Source organism: Otolemur garnettii, unplaced genomic scaffold, assembly GCF_000181295.1.
Source record: "Otolemur garnettii isolate 467f Iridium unplaced genomic scaffold, OtoGar3 scaffold00117, whole genome shotgun sequence".
NCBI lineage: Eukaryota > Metazoa > Chordata > Mammalia > Primates > Galagidae > Otolemur > Otolemur garnettii.
Genome location: NW_003852512.1, coordinates 4,101,011 through 4,120,301, shown reverse-complemented (window position 1 = coordinate 4,120,301; position 19,291 = coordinate 4,101,011).

Sequence of the window (19,291 nt, the reverse complement as noted above, 5' to 3'; positions counted from 1 at the left end):
GGACACGTTTGCCTTTTTTTCTAGGACATCTCTGCCCAACTTGCTTTTCTGGGAGCGACTAAAACATGGTGCGGTGGTCAAACTTTAACAATAGCACGAATTTTACAGTAACAAGAACACAGAACACAATTCAATGCCCCTACTACTTACCTTGGTCTCGTGGAAGGGCTCAGATAGTCTCCATATTAACCAGGGAGGTTGATGCACCTTTCTTTCAAGGTGACAATTTCAGAAATGGAATGACCTTAGTGACCAAGTGGTCCTACCCTCTCATATGATAGATAAGGAAAGAGGAGAGTGGCGTGATTAAGAACATCCACTGAACTAGTGGCAGAACAAACATTCTGAATCAAGGTGTCCTAGTTCCTGGGCCTTATACCATTTATGTTAAATTTTCTACTGTAATTTTGTTTAGCCTTAAGGCAGCAGTTTGCAAACATGGCTATAGCAAGAACCACTTGGGGAACTTTTTGAAATATTTATCCCTAGCCTGGTCTGCAAGAGTTCCCAGAAATTGTTATTTTCCAAAGCTCCTGCTCATAACTCTGATGCACACTCAGTGTTAAGAACTACTGTGGCTTAGGGAGAGCATAACCCCACCTGGCACTATTGTGTCATGAGATCCATCACACCTTACAATGGATTTTCAACCCTCATCTTCCTCATTTGAGCTTTTTGAAAAACATATGCCACCTCAACAGTAACCACGCAAGCAAGCCCTGTCAGCCTTTTTATTTTTATCATTTTTCCCTAATAACGTCAAACTCAGATCCACCAAATTCCACTCAAGTGGGCTTTTTCCTTGCTTCCTCCAAGACTGAATTCAATTTAGTGTCTGGTATCATTTTTTGTCACCACTGTTTAAAAGCAGTTTAATTTTTCTCATACTGCACGTAAGTTTCATCATTCTAGGTTGTCTTTACAGTTTTTCAAGCTATCTAAGGTCTTTCCTTGGCAAGTACATGCCAATTAATTATCTTTTTTCTTTTCCCTAGTCAGGTTTTTTACACATCATTATCAGATGTAATTATGGTGCCAGTGCTGTGATTGCGGCCCAAATAGCAGTCAAGACACAAGCAACAGTGGTGCTATTTAGCCTTCATGTCTCTCTATGCCCCAGAATAACTGTCCAGCTGAGTTCAAAATGGACATCGAGTGGGAATGTGAACAAGTAGCTAAAACAACAGGCAGGTTCATCATATTTCTTTGCCAAGAATTCTTAGAACAAGATATCGGCTTCCTATCTCTGGCTTGGTGATGTTTTTCCCTCTGTTAAATCTGCCAGGAAAATTCTAAACATCCAAAATTAAAATTGCCATGACAACAATAACATTTGAAACCCAAATGAGTCCAGAAAAAGTAAAAACATGGAACTATGGAGGGAATATAAAAAAAAATCTGGGAATGAAGTCTGCACCACCTTCAGGGAACAGAAAGTATCCCTGAAGTTTCAAGATCCATTTTCTGGATGATATGCAACTGTTCAAATAACTTGCAAGGCCAAATATGAGAACAAAGAGGAGCTTTCAAGCCAGCACTGGTATGTTGAAAAAATATAAAAAAAGAACACAGAGGATCAGTGAAATCACTTCTAGCAGCTCCTAAGCCCTGATCAGGTACCAAAGGAAATTCAGGAATTCATCATAAATGCAACGCCTTTCAGGAACAGCCAACAGCTGACATATGCTGCAAAACTAATTAACTTATTATAATAATTTATACCAAACTAGTCCTTTCTGGTGAGATAGCAAGTTAGGCTTAAGTATAATCAATTTTAGGATCAAGAATACAAAATCAAATTATCCAACCCAGTAAAGCAGCCTTCTCCCTAGACCCTGCAATTGATTTCCTTAAACCCTCATACTATCTGTTATAAGAATTCGATGTTTCAAGAAAAAATGGGGGCAAGGAAAGAAATATTATGAAAGCTGAGACAATTGGTTTGTTTCCTGAAATGAAATAATAAAGTAAGTCTCGATGATATTTTATAAACTGGACATTAGCAATAGTCGATGTTGAAAAATTAATTTCTCTTTCTTTCTGATCTCAAGATGAGAGTGATGATGCGCCAGTGAAAATGCTCAGTCATGGCGATAGTGATGAGGAAAGAACAGAGAAGCCTGCAAGATGGCACTTTGTCTGCAGAGACGTCGTTGTCTCAGTCTTCTGTGCCATTTTTATCCCCAGCACATGGATCATCACATCAGAGCTATCAGAGTCTGAATCCCAAGGTTCAACTGTGTGTGTGCTGAGCTTCTGCCTTCTGGGTGTGGAACGGGTTTGAACGACATGGTTTGATTATCCAGCTTCTTCTCTCCTGTCAGGCAAGCAGAAAGAAAAGATTGATTGGCCTTTGCTTCAAGGTTTCTTATTATTGCTTTAAATGGTTGTGAGTAATCATTTAATCCTTACCTGAAGGTCGAGATACAGCCCACTGAGGAATGTCTTTCTTCCGAATCATCATGCCAATTTGATTTGTGGAGGAGACACATCAACATTCTTTGAGTTCTGGATGTATTAATCTATGCTGGCCTCTTTTATTAACTTTTGATATGATCTCTGAAATACTTTTCAATGATGACAGTCTAACAGTTCAGCAATGTCACTTAACTCAGTGTCTTCAAACCCTTCATCACCCAAACATTTTGCAGATGCTATAACATTTCCGATTTCCTCTATTACTGAGAGGAAACCTTCAGAAACAGTTACAACCTCATTCTAAAGTTTCTGTGGAGATCCTGGGAGGGTCGATTCTTTTATTTCTCCCACCAATACTTTTAGTATTATTAAAGCATTACAAATGGAGAAGTTGTGCCAAGCTCCTTTCACAGTAAGTTCTGGCATCCTTTTGATTAAGATCTGCAAGGTAGTACACTGAGCATAGAACTTCAAAAATGGTTTTTGGCACTCCGAGATGCATGGGTTGAAGAAGTGGAGTTGTATTGGGGGCAGGGGGAAGACAGGTCACTTGAACACAAGCAGCAGCATTTACTGTTGTACTTTTAGCATTTGAGAGTAATTAATGTCCACAAGCAACAACACTTTGAATTCAAGATTTTGTTTGTTTAAATATTGTCTAAATTTAGGAATAAAACACTTCAAAAACCAGTCCAGACACGCAGCGCCTGTGGCTCAAAGGAGTAGGGCACCGGCCCCATATGCTGGAGGTGGCGGGTTCAAACCCAGCCCCAGCCAAAAACTGCAAAAAAAAAGTCCACAAAGAGAGTTTCTCTGCAATCCATATTTTATGATTTCTCTTCACATAAACACAAAAATGTTCCTGGCATTCTCTAAGAGAGCAAGGACTTGGAATCTGTGAAACAACAGAGCTTTAATCAGATAGTCACCAGAAGCATCGAAACAAACCAAAACCTTGACCTTGACTTTTCTGGGCTTGAAGCCTCTGCTTCTTTTTTCATCCTTGAAGCCTCTGGTCCTTTACTGATCCTTTGTAATAGATGCGCAAGGAGGCATTCTCTTCCAGAATAAGATTGTTTCATCAGCATTGAAGACCTGATCAGGAAAATAACTATTTTCCTCCATCAGTTACCTCAGGTATTCGGGATACTCCAGCCGCCTCATGATCTGCTTCCTCTGCCACTTCTTTTCACTACAGGTCATAGCACTTCTTAAATCTATCCAGCGTCCCCCCATCACTTGCTATGAATGATATAACTTATCATCCAGATTGAAATTTAAACTTGTATTTGTGTGGCGCTTGCTGATAGGCTGCGTATATAGAAAGACACCTATGCAGCCTTCTCTGTTTTAGAAGCCATGAATGCAAATCTCCTATTTTTTCTATTTTGGTATTTTGAATTATGTACAATTTTCTCAACAATTCTAGTGTGCCCCTCGATGGGATAGCCCTAAGAGCTCTCTCAGTTTTTATTTACTGTAGGAACTGTTGATTCAGTAACACCAAAATAATGCCCTACAGAGGCGTTGCTTTCCTCATTACCAAGCATTTCAAGAATTTTCATTTTGTTTACGAGTAACATCACCTTCCCTGCCCTCTTCACTCTTCCTGCATTTCTATCATCCATCTTCTTTTTCTTTTGCTTGGAGGCCATGTCTACCCTAACTCATGCAAATTGACAATGATTCAGGTTTATATCACAGAGAGGTACACAATAGTAACTTCTAATGCTTAAGAACCAAATGAGAAAATTCACAAGACAAATTTTTTAAAAGGCTAAACAGTTTTTGTACGACAACACGTGTGGGATCAATCGCTGCAGAGGGAACAACAGGCAGAAGAACAAGGGGAGAAGCACGTAACCCGAATGTTGGTCTTGTCGCATGAGATAGTCAGCAAGACAACATGATGGTGACTTGAACTTGCATTTTGTCCCAAAGCTCTCAAAGGCGCAGACTAGGTAAACCCATATTTTGTAGGAGAATGACTTGCAGTTGTGACGGGATCAGGGAACTCAGGAGTCAAGGTCAGGTCCTCAGGCTGAAGTGAGAAACAGAAACACCACCATCTGTGAGGAAGGAGACACAGAAATAGGAAATGAATTCTGGGACAGAGGCAGTCTGAGTGAGCAGGTTATGAGCTATTGAAGAGGACAGAAATTTGGAAAAATTAAAATATATGCCAAATTGCCCTTAAACAAAGGTTGCAGCAATCTGTATGCTAAAAGTGAATAAAAATATGTTTTCTTTGTGTATTCGCCAACATGAAACCTTACCACCCTTTGTGACCTGTGTCAGTTAGGAGACGAATAACAAGCCATCTCATTTTTCTTGTAATTTTTTTTTCTTTAATCACCTTTCCGTATGGTAAGCTGTTTCTATTTCTTTTAAAACGTCTGTTCATATCCTTTACCACCATTTTAATTTTTTCTTACAGATGTGTAGGTTCTGTTAGCATTGTAGGAAACTCTTATTTTTAATCCTCTCTAGGTTGCAAGTATTTTGTCCACGCTTGTCATTTAGTTTTTTACTTCGTGTCTTTTGTCTTTTGCCACAGAGATGTTTCAAACACGTTAAATAGTCAAATGTTTTATGCCATGCCTTCCTTTCAAAAGCCTGCCCTCCTTACGATCATAAAAATATGCTCATTTATTTTCTTTTAGTATTTTTATAGTTCTGTGGTAGAATTTCAAAATGTTGAGGAAAGGATGGAGTTCTCAAAAAATGGTGTTGAAAGATAAACCACTGACCATCTCGAATTCTTTCTCCTCTGTACTAGATCCAACGCTGTGCTGGTAGCAGCATAGCCCCTAGGGTGACCAACTTGAGGGCTCAAGCTGATCCCAGCTAATCCCTCAATTTCCCAGGAGGTTACTGTAGTCTGGGGTGGAAGTGTTTCCAAATAAACAGTTACTGTCTATTTTGCTAGTTTATGCTTTGCTCTGCCACCAGCCCATACTCCTGATTCATAGCAACTGAGTAACAATACCAAGTTCTCAGATCAAATTGCTGATACTAGTTTCACTAACAATTAATAAATAGTTATTCATGGTTTGGGGAGTACTGGAGAAATGTGAACATGACCCAGTGACGTATGTGTCAGTGGCTTTTAGGTTAAATGCAAGATGAAGAGTTGTACCTACAGAACTCATCACTGGAGGGAAATCACCTTAAGTGAAATATTTTCCTTCCATTGAGTAAGTAGATTAAAGTATTATGAAACCAGAACACCAATATCAATTTAAAGGGAGGAGACTCAATTTTCAAGTCTTCTCTTTCTCTACCAAATTCTAACCCCCCCAAAAAAAAAATTATAGGAATTTTAGCCAAAATTCTATGCCAGACAACAGATGGGGACTTAGGAAACAAAATAAGCAGCAAATTGTTGAGAGCGCACAAACTGGTTAAGTCTGGATAGGGAGAATGACTGATAGAGCTTGAACTAAGTCCTGAATTTCCAATGATAAAATATGACTCTACCCCTAAGATTCACTTTGGGTTGGAGTTTCATCCTCCATGTTCTCTGTCCTTGCTAAGGACATGCCACTTTCATAAGATGACGAAGATAAAGTGTGTGTGAAGATTAATGCCTCTGAAATGAACTTCCTATGTTACCTTTCTGTTCTGTAAGCTGTACAGAAACTTGAAGTTGGTGGGATGCTAATAAATAATGGTGTAATCAAGCACATCTCTTTTCAAGATATTTTTGTAAAGTGCGTTTATCTACAGGGCTTAAAGTGTAATGTCATTTTTCTGATCCTTGTGAGTCCAAGAAGACCTGGCATCTTCTTTAAGAAGAAATAAAGCTTGACTGGATGATCTCCCTAGTCAGGAGTCAGTGCTTTGCTGCTCAAGGGCTCAAAAGAGCAGGAGGAGTTCAGGATGTTTTTTCTTCTCTCAGCATTTTAACCAAGAAGAATAAGGGATTTCTTTTAAATACCACACCCAGTGAAGATTTGTATGGGCAAACAGGACTGAGTTAATTGCAGCTTCTGTTATGAAAGGACATTGGGTCTTAAGGGATTCATTTTTAATCAAGCTACTCAGAATGATGATTTTCCTCTTTCAAAAAATTTTAAACTCCCACACACATTCAAGTGGTGAGCTCACAAATTATAGGTCATCATGAATCATTTAACATTTAAAGCATAATACCCAGAATGGTAACCAATGGTGAGGTTCCCATGAGGAATCTCATTTCTTTCCCCAAATTTGTAAACCACACACAATACATGTGCTAATTTGCTTTAAAAAAAAAAAGTGCCATTCAACTGATTTTTAAGAATTCAAGTGACCTTTCTAAAACAGAAGTCTAACATCCTGATAGAAGTCTAACAGAAGTAAAAACATCCAGTAATTCCTCCACTTTAAAAGACTTCCCTGAGTCCCCACAGCTTCCTAAATAAAGTCCAATCTCTCCCCTTATGATGGCTCCTGCTCACTTTCCCAGATTCGTCTTTCACCAACACGTCGCTTCCTCCTCTATATTCTATGTGTCACCCAGCAAAGGAGGCTAATTCACTCATCCAGATTCTTTTAACCTTCAACACTTAGTTCAAGCACCACCTCTTCCAGGAAGTGTTCCCTGCTCCCTCCTGTGGGCTCTGGAGTTCTGATGGAAGCTTTTGGAGCCTGCCTCCCTTGTTTCCTCTGATTACAGCACTTATGACGTTTCACTGTAGTGCCATCTGTTCCCCTGTGTTTTAACCACTTAGGAACACCTTGACAGTATCTGAAACAGTGTAAGTCCTTATCGTATGGCACAAGTGCTTACAGTACAGAGAATAAGAATTGGAAGCAACATTTTCTTTTTTTCTTTTTTTTTTTTTGAGACAGAGCCTCAAGCTGTCTCCCTGGGTAGAGTGCCATGGCATCACAGCTCACAGCAACCCTCAACTCCTGGGCTCAAATGAGTCTCCTGCCTCAGTCTTCCAAGTAGCTGGGACCACAGGCACCCGCCACAATGCCTGGCTTTTTTTTTTTTTTTTTTTTTGGTTGCAGCCATGATTGTTGTTTGGCAGACCTGGGCTGGATTCGAACCCGCCACCTTAGGTGTATGTGGCTGGCGCCTTAGCCACTTGAGCCACAGGCGCCAAGCCAGAAGCAACATTTTCTAAATGAGCTGCTTTGAATTGGACCTTGAAGAAAGGGTGGGATTTCTAGCATGTAGAGAAGAGGGCAGTTAGGTGGGAGATGAGAGAGGAGGGCAAATGTAGAGGCAGGAAAATGCTGGATAAGTATGGAGAGTAGATTCGAGATGAGACTGAAATAAATTAGGGTGGCTGAAGTGGGTAGTAAATGTAAAACTGGAAAACTAGGTTGAGGAAAATAATGGTGGGCTTCAGATGCCAGATTTCTTTGGTGAGATGGAGCTCTATTTACTTGTCTTTATGTTTGCAATAAATAAGAAAGGCACCTTTTCAGGATAAATCAGACCTATCTTTTCCTTGTTACTCGGTTTTGGCACTCATGATGAATGAAATATTCCACTCCTTTGTGATTTAGAGAAACAAGGTCATTTCATTAGATGCTACAGAAATCAAATGGGCATATGGAATTATCACTTGCAAACAAAAGTCATGGGATCTAAGACTGCAATGAAAGTCATCCGAAAAACATAGGACTAGTCCAGATAGAAGGTCAAAGCTGATGAACTATGCCGATTAGGGAGCACAGTTGGGGTCAACAAGGCCCTACACGATCTGGCCTCAGACTATTATGATAGTTTTCTGACTGATTTTGCTATAACCAAGTCTACCCTCATAGCCACGAACTTGTTATTTCCAAAACAGTATCTCTGCTATGTTGTTCTTGCTCAGAAAAACCTTTGGTGGCTCCCCAATACCTACAGGATACATTACAAACTCCTTGGACTTACTGTCAGTGACCTCGTCGTAATTCTTACTTTATGCATTAGTTGGTACTACACTGCCCCCTCCCCCCAAAAAAGATTCTCTTGGTTTATTTACTGCCACTTGACCAAAATCACATTTGCACCTTTGTTCACACATAAATGTGTGTGCCTCTGTGTGTGTGTGTATTCCTCAAATCTCCCCATACACATAAATTGTAAACCATATGACTTACAAAATGTCAGCTCTCAAGAGGGCCTGAGGGATCACAACCCAGTAAATCAATTTACAGCCACTGATTCATTCAGAGGCCCAGACACAGGAAGCAGCAGGGATCTTTAATAGCTGCTAAGATTACTACTGCACCTCTACTGTATATATGCAGAACCGATGCAGCAATGCCTTTTTTTATTTTTTATTACCCTCGAATCACCTTCACATCTCATTTCCTCCCTGGTCCTGAGGTCTTCTGTCTGCGTTTCAATGAAGCAACATCAAGGCAGAAAGTTGGTAAGGTCAAGAGAATGAAAGAACTAACATTTTTGATATTGAGTATTCACTATATGGCAGACCCTTTCTAACAGGACCACATTTTGTCTTCACAATGGCATATCTGCAAAAGCAGAAAGATGACACATGGCATGTTCAAGGTCACACAGCTAGCATCCAAACTCCAGACTCAGGATTAGACAGGAGACCTCGGGACCAGGGAGGAAATGAAATGTGCAGGTGAACTGAGTGGAACAGAGAGTTGGGGTTAAAACCTGCATTCTCTGGTTGAGGTGCCCTAGTAATCTGAGCAGTTGTTAAAGATCACTGCTACTTCCCCTGTCTGGCCTTCTGAGAGTAGCTATAAATTGATTCGATCAGTCGTGATCTTTCAGGCCTCCTTTAGAGCTGAAATTTTGTAATGCCTGCGTTTTTCTCCATTGAACAAAGCTGCTTTCTCTTAAAATGTCCGATTACTTATCATTCACATTCTGGTACATGTAAAAATTCTGTCATAGAGCTGTGCTGTGGTTTGAATGTTTGTCCCCTCCAAAAATTGTGTTGATAATTGCCACTGTAACAGTATTAAGAGGTGGGATCTGGTACAGGATGAAACAGCAAAAAGGCCATCACCAAATTCCAGGCCCCTGATCTTATGCTTCTCTGGCTCCATGATCACATGAGCCAATTGCCCTAATAAATCCTCTGTCAGCTCTCCACCTTTCCATTGGTTCTGTCTCTCTGTAGAACCCTGACTGATACAAGCTGGTTTATAGATTATCTAAAACCTTCAGGGAAAAGGGTGTCTTCAAAACATTCTACAGTGGCTAAAAGACCCAGGATACTTTATAAAATTATCCAAGAACCGTAGTACCCAACCAGTGTTTAAAAATCACAGGTTACTAAATATGGATAGAATACTTATTTAAGATTAAATGAACATATTATACGCCAGTGAACTGAGGGAGCTCTAGATCTAAAAGATAAGCCAAGGGAAAATTATCCATAATGTTTCAATTTGAAATACAGCTAACAATAATAATAGGAAGAATAATAAGTTTCTTTTAAGGTGAATTATTCTAGGCCAGGCATTGTTCCAGGTGCTTTGCCTATATTAACTTATTTAACATTTAATACAATCCTATGTGGTAGGTGTTACTGTCACTATCCTTATTTTGTTGATGAGGAAACAGAGGCTCAGAGAGGTTATGTAATCTATCCAAGGTCACACACTTATTAAATAGCAACGCCTGGCATTTAAACCTATGCAATCTTGCTTCAGACTACACACTCTTAACCACTATAATATACTTAAAACTAACGACTTTAAGATCTGTTCTTGCCATTCTTAATTGCTCCAACATCATCATCATCCTGACACAAGAAACTTCTGGTTAAAGTATAAAGGCCTCCACTATTATAATATATTTATTATGCCAGTAGACTAACAATGAGCAAAAACCATATTAAAATAAAACACCCAGAACAGCTCACAGGTTCTAATACAAAGTGTGAGTCTTCAAGGTTCTCCAATTTGAATTTCCCTTTTACTTCAGATGCTCCTATCAAAACTGTAAAAAGGAAATTAGTATTGATCCAACTGTTCCATTAAATTTCCACAAATATTAACTAACTACAGTGGACAGATTTCAATTCGAATCCTACTCAAAATCACACATACTCTTTGCAATTTTGTTATAAATATTTTACATTTTTACTTCTTCAATTCCCACTGTATGTATTATCACGTTTTACTGGATTTTATGTCTATGTACGGAACTGAATTGTAAATTGTAAGATTATATGACTATTCACGTTCCAGTTTTCATTCTTCCAAATGAATAATATAAATCCACAAATTAATTTTCTTTATTTGCCATCCTTATGGGAAAAATACCTATGTATGCCTTTAAAAAAGTAGGGATATAATGCTGACATTTATTTACACACCACTTTTATTTTCTTACTATTTTAATCTTGTATGTATACGAGTTATGAAACATCTTCACTTTCCTTATATGGCTTAATGGATCGTTAACCAAATAAACATCAGTAAGTTCTTAATAATAATAATAATCTATTTTTCACATTAAAATTTCATGGGAAATAGTTCATATTTCTTACTGGATGAAAACGTTTTAAAAATAGCTGTGAAAATTTTCCATGGTAAAGTCAAAATAGATTCTATGTAGCATTAGTGCCCTCTGCTGGCGACAGCTGGAACAACTAAACCGTGCCAATAAGAAACGCAAACGCTAAGGGAAGTGGGAGGTCAAAACCCACAAAGATGGCTTGCGGGATGACAAGCCCACAATGACCGCTTTCCCCGCCTTCTTCCCCTTTAGGGCTAAGTAGAATTTGGGAAAACTTTTTAGCAGTCCAGGGGTCAGGCAAGTGCTCAGACAAATTCACTTTTCTTCCTTTTGGAGAGCTGGTCACACCCAAACTGTCTAAAGATTTTTTTTTTTAAAGCAAAGACATATATTTGAACAATAGTTTTCTGATCTCCATTTTTTACCAGCCAGTCTAAGTCAAAAGGAATCATTTAAAAATACAGCTAAAGAAACTCCTCCTTGGCTACTTGGGGCCACTTTTCACCTCCCTTAACCCGAAAGGGAGCAAGCAATACTAAGATTAGTGTGAAAAGGCTCCAGGGATAAAGGGAATGGACAGCCCCTCTCACCCAGCACCAGAGTAGGATCTGGTCGCCTGCTGGGGAGGGAGTTATGTTGGGGGGAGGGATTTGTATTAAAAGTACTTTCTCATCATACCTTTAACCCATGCTGAACTGCACTAACACCAAATACATATGGACGGGCTAGAGAGGAACAAGGCGCCCCCCAACGCAGAGGTACCCCTGTCAGTAAAATAATCCCCAAGTCATTCCTTACTATCTGTGGTTACTTTACAGATTTTACATTCAATCTAATTAGTAAGTAGGTTCTTAAGCCCTAACTGATGGGCGCGCCTTCCCCTTGCTCCCTGATTCTGTGGAGTTGTGGCGTTCCTGATACAGAGCTTTACAAGTTCCCACTGTCAGCTTCCTCCAAACTCCATATTGTCCCCCACTGTCCCCACGATCTTGGTAAGCAAAGCACTAGATTGCTCTCCTTGAGGCTTATAGTAGTGAAGCACCAGTCCCTGTCCCCTTCTGCACCCGCAAAACAAGCCTATACCCAGTGAAAATCTAGTATGTTGCAAGGGAAGGTCAAGTGATGCTTACCACAGACGTCCAGGACTTGGCACCACGGAGAGGAGGGAGTCGCTCCTGAGTTGATTGGCAGGGCCAGAGACCAGGGTAAGGCCAAGTCGTGCAAGTCCATGGGGCAGATCCTGTGTTTAATATTTTCGTACCTTATACCCCCAGGAATTTTTTTGCATTAACTTTGAATTTTAAAGAGATTGCGTGAAAACCCTTACATTGATTAGTGTCTTACTTCCTCTTAACTTTCATGCTAGCGCCTCACCCGTTTTGCCCCAGTTCTGAAACTGGTGATTTGAGTGAGGGCCTAAGTGACCCACACGACTTTGCAGCTAGAAAAGAGGTAAAAGGCAGCCTGAAGGAAGACGCTGGAGCCGCAGCACAGGCGGCTGGCGGCGGGGAGGAAGGACGAGGCCGCGGAAGCGGCTGTGCCTGGCTGGCTGGGAGCTCACGCTGCTCCTCTCCGAAGTTTGAGGCAGCCCCAGGGAAAGCAGCTGTTAATGTACACAACTATGATTTAATTTAAAGAAAAAAAATGGAATACCAGAAGGATGTCGGCTTACCGGGTCTGGCTGCTCCGAGCATCGCCCCTCCTGAACCTCCGAGGCACTGACCTTCCCCCCTCCGGGGAGGCTGCGCTTCGTCTTTGCAGGGCGCCTCCTCTGATGCAATCCCCTTGAGCGCCGTGTTCATCTGCGGCTGCTCTTCGGAGAGATCAGCCCCCACCCAAAGCCTCTCCAGCGGCAGTCCGCCTGCCGGCCCGCGACTCCTCTCCCGCCAAGCTGCGCGGGTCGCCCGGCCCCCTGCCACCCCCTGCAAGGGTGTGCTGGCACTTATGACCCGGTCGGTCGGTCGCAGCAGTTTCCTTCAGTTACACCCCTCACCCCCCCCAACACACACACACACACACACCCCGCCTCACTCAGTCCACGCAGAGGGATTAACCACCTCAATGCCAAAGTGATAAGACATCCCCCTCAAGGGCCTGGAGGCGCCTGTGGCTCAAAGGACTAAGGCGCCGGCCCCAAATACCGGAGGCTGTGAGTTCAAACCCCACCCTGGCCAAAAGCTGCAAAAAAAAAAAAAACCCCAAAACAGCCAGTGATTGGCTAGATCACCAGGGTAGCAAATATTAAAATGGGAAGGAAAATCAGATTAGAGGAGGATTTAGCAATCGATGTCTTTTGCAAAAAGTCACCAAGCAAATTAAACATGGGTCAATACTGAGTACCAGTAGGGACTCCTAACAGATACACAAAGAAACTCCGCTAAAGCAAGCCCTACCGATGGCTGCCTGGGCACACTGGAAACTTCCATTAAGGGATGTGACAAAGCTTTTAGAGGAAGATGGGGTTTCTAGTAGGAAATGGCCTGAACAAGCTCAGTCCCCTAACACACCAGCCTTCAGGGCACTGGATTTGCTGTTCCCACCCAACTCCTTGTTAAGGCCTCAAATTTCTCTGAAGCCCTGTGCAATGTAAAAAGGGGAAACAGTTATCCATAGTTACTTTGAGTTTCTCATAAGACATTTAAAAGGCTTTTCCAACAGAGACTTGCCCCTGGAAATGTGCTCCTCTGGAAAATGAATGCGAAACACATTCGAGGCAGTTATTTTAATGTAAAGCATATATCTCCCCAACCTTAAAAACATTTTTTGTTTTCAGAGTCCTGTCTTCAGAACTCTGGCTATTTTTAAGGCCTAATAAATGAGGATTGGGAAAATTCTTTAAACACAAGAACACATGTCAGATTTAGCAAATCAAAATGGAGGCTACCCGTTAAAATTGAATCTCTGATAAGCACTGAGTACATTTTTTGATGTAAATATGTCCTATGCAATATTTGGGATACACTTATACTAAAAATTTTTGTTGTTTAATTGAAATTCACATTGAGCTTGTGTTCTGTTTTTTCTGGCAACTCTAAGAAAATGCAGTCACTATTTGAATTCTTTTTCTTATAGTCTTCAACAAGCAAGACAACAGTAGAGGTAGGCAAAATTACCACCTAGATTTTTAGTAATTTATACAAGCCAAAAAAAAGTACTACCTTGAAATATTTACTATGAAAGTTGTAAATATGTGTATAAATTAGCAAAAAGATTGACAGTCTGATAGCTAAAAGTCTTAAGTCAAGGGATCTGCAAACTACTGCCTGTGACCATTGTATGGTCTTTGAGCTAAGAATGATTTTTACAATTTGAATTCTTCAAATAAACAAGCAAACAAAAAGGAGAATATTTTGTGACAAGTGAAAGTTATATGGATTTTGAAATTCAGTGTCCATAAATAAAAGTTAATTATAATCTAGCTGCATCCACTCATTTTCATATTGTCTCAGTCTGTTTTTAGGCTACAGGGACAAAGTCGGGTGGTTTTGACACAGACTGCATAACTTGCAAAGCCAGAAATATTTACTGTTACAGAAGCATGTTGTCAATGCCTGATACAGATGAAGCCATTACTTGTTAAGTGGTATTACAAATAGTCGTTAAATCCATTGACTGAAACCAGAATGAACTAAACATTTTCCTTATTTGCAGAAATTGCTTGCTTAGCTGTCATTCCTCTCATTGTCAAAAGCAATACGCCATGTTTTTATAGACACGAAATTCTGGTAAATGAAAAACCAGTGGAATTTGAATGAGTTTCATTTGAACAATACAGGCAGGCTATCTGCTCCTAATGACTTCTAATTCACCCTTTCCCCATTACTATACTGCCTCACAAACCGGAATGTTGCTTTGGTTTTTGGAGTCCTAGTTCAAGTCACTGTTTTACCAGGGGGCTCGCCTGCCATCTAGTGGCGAAAGATAAGAGTGCAGTATTTATTTCTTTATTCGTCTCTAGACAAACTGACTTGCTAAACTGTTAAGCCATAGGGTCTTGGACAATGATGATTAATATAGTCATTCTTTAATTTGAATATTACTTTGTAATTTAAAAAAATATTTTATAAGCTCAAATATCTTAAAATTACTCCTTCCTCGCCACAGTACTGTGATGTAAGCAGGTCTTCGTGATTTTTTCAAATGAAGAAACTGAGTCTAAATGCAGGCTTGCTCAAAGTCATACAGGTAATGTCATGCTCTTTATGCAGAACCTAATCCCCCGAACTTGGATTTTGTCATTTCCATTTTTTCACTTCTATTCTGTGAATGATTTTGCAAGTCTCTATTTGCCACAGGTATGTTTATTCTAGGAAATTTGCGTGCAAAGTTTTTTAAACCTGAGCCATCCAAAACATCCACACTCAAGAAAAAATTTCTAAGGAGGCAGACACATTTCTTCTAGGTAGCTTTAATTAATGTTTATCAAAGACAGGATGTTAGTTTAGACCCATTTTCTGATGGAAGGTGTATAAATTGGCCAGAAGACACCAAAGGCTTAAACCTTGGAGTGCTGTGTGATTACTGGCAGAACATCTGGCACAAGCTACTCTAAATCCTTTTTTGATTAAGACGTACAGTTTTTTCATTCCAATAAGAATCCCAACTATTGGGCCTACAAAACAATGTTTGCATAGAGCTTTTAGACTGTAAGCCACAGAAGTCTCAAAAGGAAGTCTATTTTAATTGCTTGATGTCTCAGCAATTTCCAGAGGCTTGCAGTGATTCTCCAAAGGGGGCTTTGGGCTCACTGTGCTAAATCCCATTTGAGAAGGGGAACTTTGGGATGTTTCCAGGACTTAATAAGATGTGTCCGTCCTGTAACAGCAGCCTGTGGACTTAGTGTTGACCAAGAACCAAAGGTTAGGCCAACTCGTAAGCAAAAATCATGTTTACAATGGCATCCATCTGCAGTTTGGCACACAATAAAAATGTACCAAATCATGGCCCAGCTACTAAAAGCAACCATACTTGAGTGTGTCCAAAACTGCAAAGAGGAAAAAAAATAAAATAAATGGCAAAGAGGGTTGATGCAAAAAAAAAAAAAAAAAATCAGTTTCCAGAGCTTTGCAGATCAACATTCCCAGGCTGTGCCTGTTTCTTATAAACAAGCCCTCTAAGGTAACAGTTAGTATTACTTACAGATAGCTGCACTTTTCATATTAAAATTTCAACTTGAAGTGGAGATGTGAAAACTAAAACACCTGTGACATGGGACTGCAATGCTTTTATTGCTAGACTTTATACCCAGCCTGAAGTTTAACTACAGGTAAACCCTAGTATTTGCAAACTCTCCTGATAATTGCGGAGTATCATAGATGGAGGAGTTCTCTGAAACTCTCTAGCTTGGACATGACCCTGGAACATTTTGTTGGTTTTCCCCATTGTCTTGGCTGTCAACATTCTGACTAGACCATTTCTAGTTGTTGAGACCAGCTATCTATTTATGTGGCTATTATGTGTTTCCACTCAAGTCTGTGCAAATAGGATGGTATTGATCATTCATATAATAGTCCCTGAGATTCATTCCTGGTTTTCTCCAGCATGTCAGGTCATCCCAAGTTCGAACTACAAGTACACAGTATAAGAATTCTCTATAATTGCTACCAATTGTGTCACAACCATTATTGCTACTATGACAACAATTGACACTTATATAGTATTCCCTCTTGGCAGGGACTATTCTAATAAGATCCTACTTAATTGAATCAGTTTGATCCTCACTGATTGTACTATGGGGTGTAGTATTACTGTCATCCTCATCTGATGCAAAGGTTAAGAGTCTCAAGTTCATACAGCAAGTGAATGATGGGGCAACATTTTAACCTACATAGTCTGATTCCGGTGCCCTCACTTTTAATTACTATTGCCTCAATCCCAAAGCGCTGTTAGAAGAACAAAAGACCTGCCATCAACAACACATTGTCTACTCAATAAACTCCGGTGACCCATGTTGGCATTCAATACCTCTGAGATCCAGCACGAGCTTATATTTTCCTCCACCTGTTTCCACTTTAGCTACTCAAAAGAAACACCGTTTATAAGCCATGCCTGTATTCAGGCTGTTCCTTATGCTTTATCTCTCCCTCACTGCTTTCCCTGTTGAACTTCTACTCATCCTTTAAAGCCCACCTCCAATTTGACTTTTTTGGTAAATCCTTACCTGATATCCCAGCTAGAAGTAAAGAGTATCACCCTTGAACTTCCCTCAGAGCTCTTTATTTTAATTTTGCTTAAGGCATTTAGAATCTTTTACCTGGTGTTAGAATTACTTGTGCACATGGCTGTCACATTCACTAGACCATGAACTCACTAAAGAAAACCCAGATGAACTGTGACTCTGCCATGACTACTTTGGTCTCCCCAAAGATGGTAAACCCACAGCACGTTGTTCTTACCTCAGTTATCTACAACACTTAATCATATTCTAGGATGCTGTCACTAATCTAGGTATCTACTTTCCCCTAGAAGGTAAACTCCTTGAGAGTGGGCAGTGTTTTGTGTCTTGCTCCTGGGCTTGGTGAATGAATGAATGAATGAGTGGGGGGCCTTTCCTGAATTCCCTCAATAGACATATTCACTCCTTTATTTCTCTGAAGTCCAAAAGCAATTTGTTCTTCCATGTGACACTTTTTAAAAAATCTTATTTTAGAGTTATGTATAGACAGGCATTAACTCCCTTGATAGACCAGAAGCACCTTAAGGTTAGAGCTTTACGTTCGGGTATCTCCATGGTCCCATCATTTGGCAGAGTCCCTGACACAGTAAATGGACTCCGTAAATACTACCAGAATGGAATTATTCATCACAATGACCATAGACCCTTAATGATGAGCTCGTAGGTGTTGTCCAAGAATACATAAAAAAGGCCAAGCTGGGTGGGTATCAGCCACACTGGCTGAAAAGAACTGTATGTGATAGATTGTGAGCTACGGGCCTGGCTCTGATACCTATACAAACGAGCAACCATCACATATCATTCTCAGTAACAAAACTAGAGGTGATTAATTATTCTTTGGTCTGTCACTATAGAAATTAGGAGAACAAACATCAACATCTTCCAAGAGTATAGGACAAAGGAATAAAAACCTATAAAGAAAACATTACTTTGACACAATACATTATACCATAGCTGCAACTATTCTAGAAAAATAAACTGTGTGTTCATTTGCCAGGGCAATTATATCTTAATTCTAGTCTGCTTCATTTGCCAGGGCAATTATATCTTAATTCTAGTCTGCTTAATTCTAGTCTACTTAATTCACATCAAAGTATTTAATAATTAAAAATATCTTTTAAGTAATTAAAGATAATTGTTTAGTTATCTTAGTAACCAGTAAGATAAGAAAATCCATAGATTAAAACGTTTATGTTATAATGCAGTGGTAGGTTTTACAAGATTATGAAAGGTTTTACAAGATTCTAAAAAATGTTATGGGTCCAGGCTCAGTACCCATAGCTTAGTGAGTAGGGTGTTGACCACATACACCAAGGCTGATGAGTTCGAGCCCAGCCCAGGCCAGCTAAACAACTATGACAACTGCAACCAAAAAATAGCCAGGTATTGTGGTGGGCACCTGTAGTCCCAGCTACTCAGGAGGCTGAGGCAAGAGAATCACTTAAGCCCAAGAGTTTGAGGTTGCTGTGAGCTGTGACACCACAGCACTCTACCAAGGGCGACATAGTGAGACTGTCACCAAAAAAAAAAAAAGTTATGGGTCCATAAGTTAATAGTAGGTCATTGTTATGCCATCAATTGATAATTTAAATTAAAAAATAAAGTTTCTCAGAATGAAATGATCTTCAAAACTAAGCTTTTTGTAGAATAACAAAACGCCAAGATTTATGGGAAGAAAGAAAAAGGACAGTTCTGAGATCTACTATGTGTCAAGTACTGTCCTAGGTGCTTTGGCCCATATTATCTAATTTTTCTTTCTAACAAATCATGTGAAGTGAGGTCATATAGCTAAGAAGCATCTGAACTGGAACTTGAACCGACCTCTTCTGTATCCTCCCTTTTCTTCTTCCCCCTCTGCTTAAGAATGAATTGCAAATCCCTTACTGGAATTCCTCATCAGTGTTGCTTAACAGCATTTCAGATTCTGTCTGGACCTGTTAATTGAATTTCAGAGACTCATTCAATACATCTAAATCCAAGTGGTCAGTATTTCTGCCATTTAGCTACTTCACTGTCAATATTAACATATATGTCACTTTGGATAGTTTAGACCTGTTACATTACACAGATTAGTGTTTAAAAATTTTTAAGCTCCCCCAGGCACACAAACTTAGTAGCCTGGTGACAGAAAGCCAAAACTCAACAAGCTGGGTTCCAATGGATCAGTAACTCACTTGGTGGCCTGCTGTCAAGCAGCCAATCACCATCAGAAAATATGGAGCCAATTCTTCCCTTGTCTGCCACTGATTAATTGGCCCTGTCAT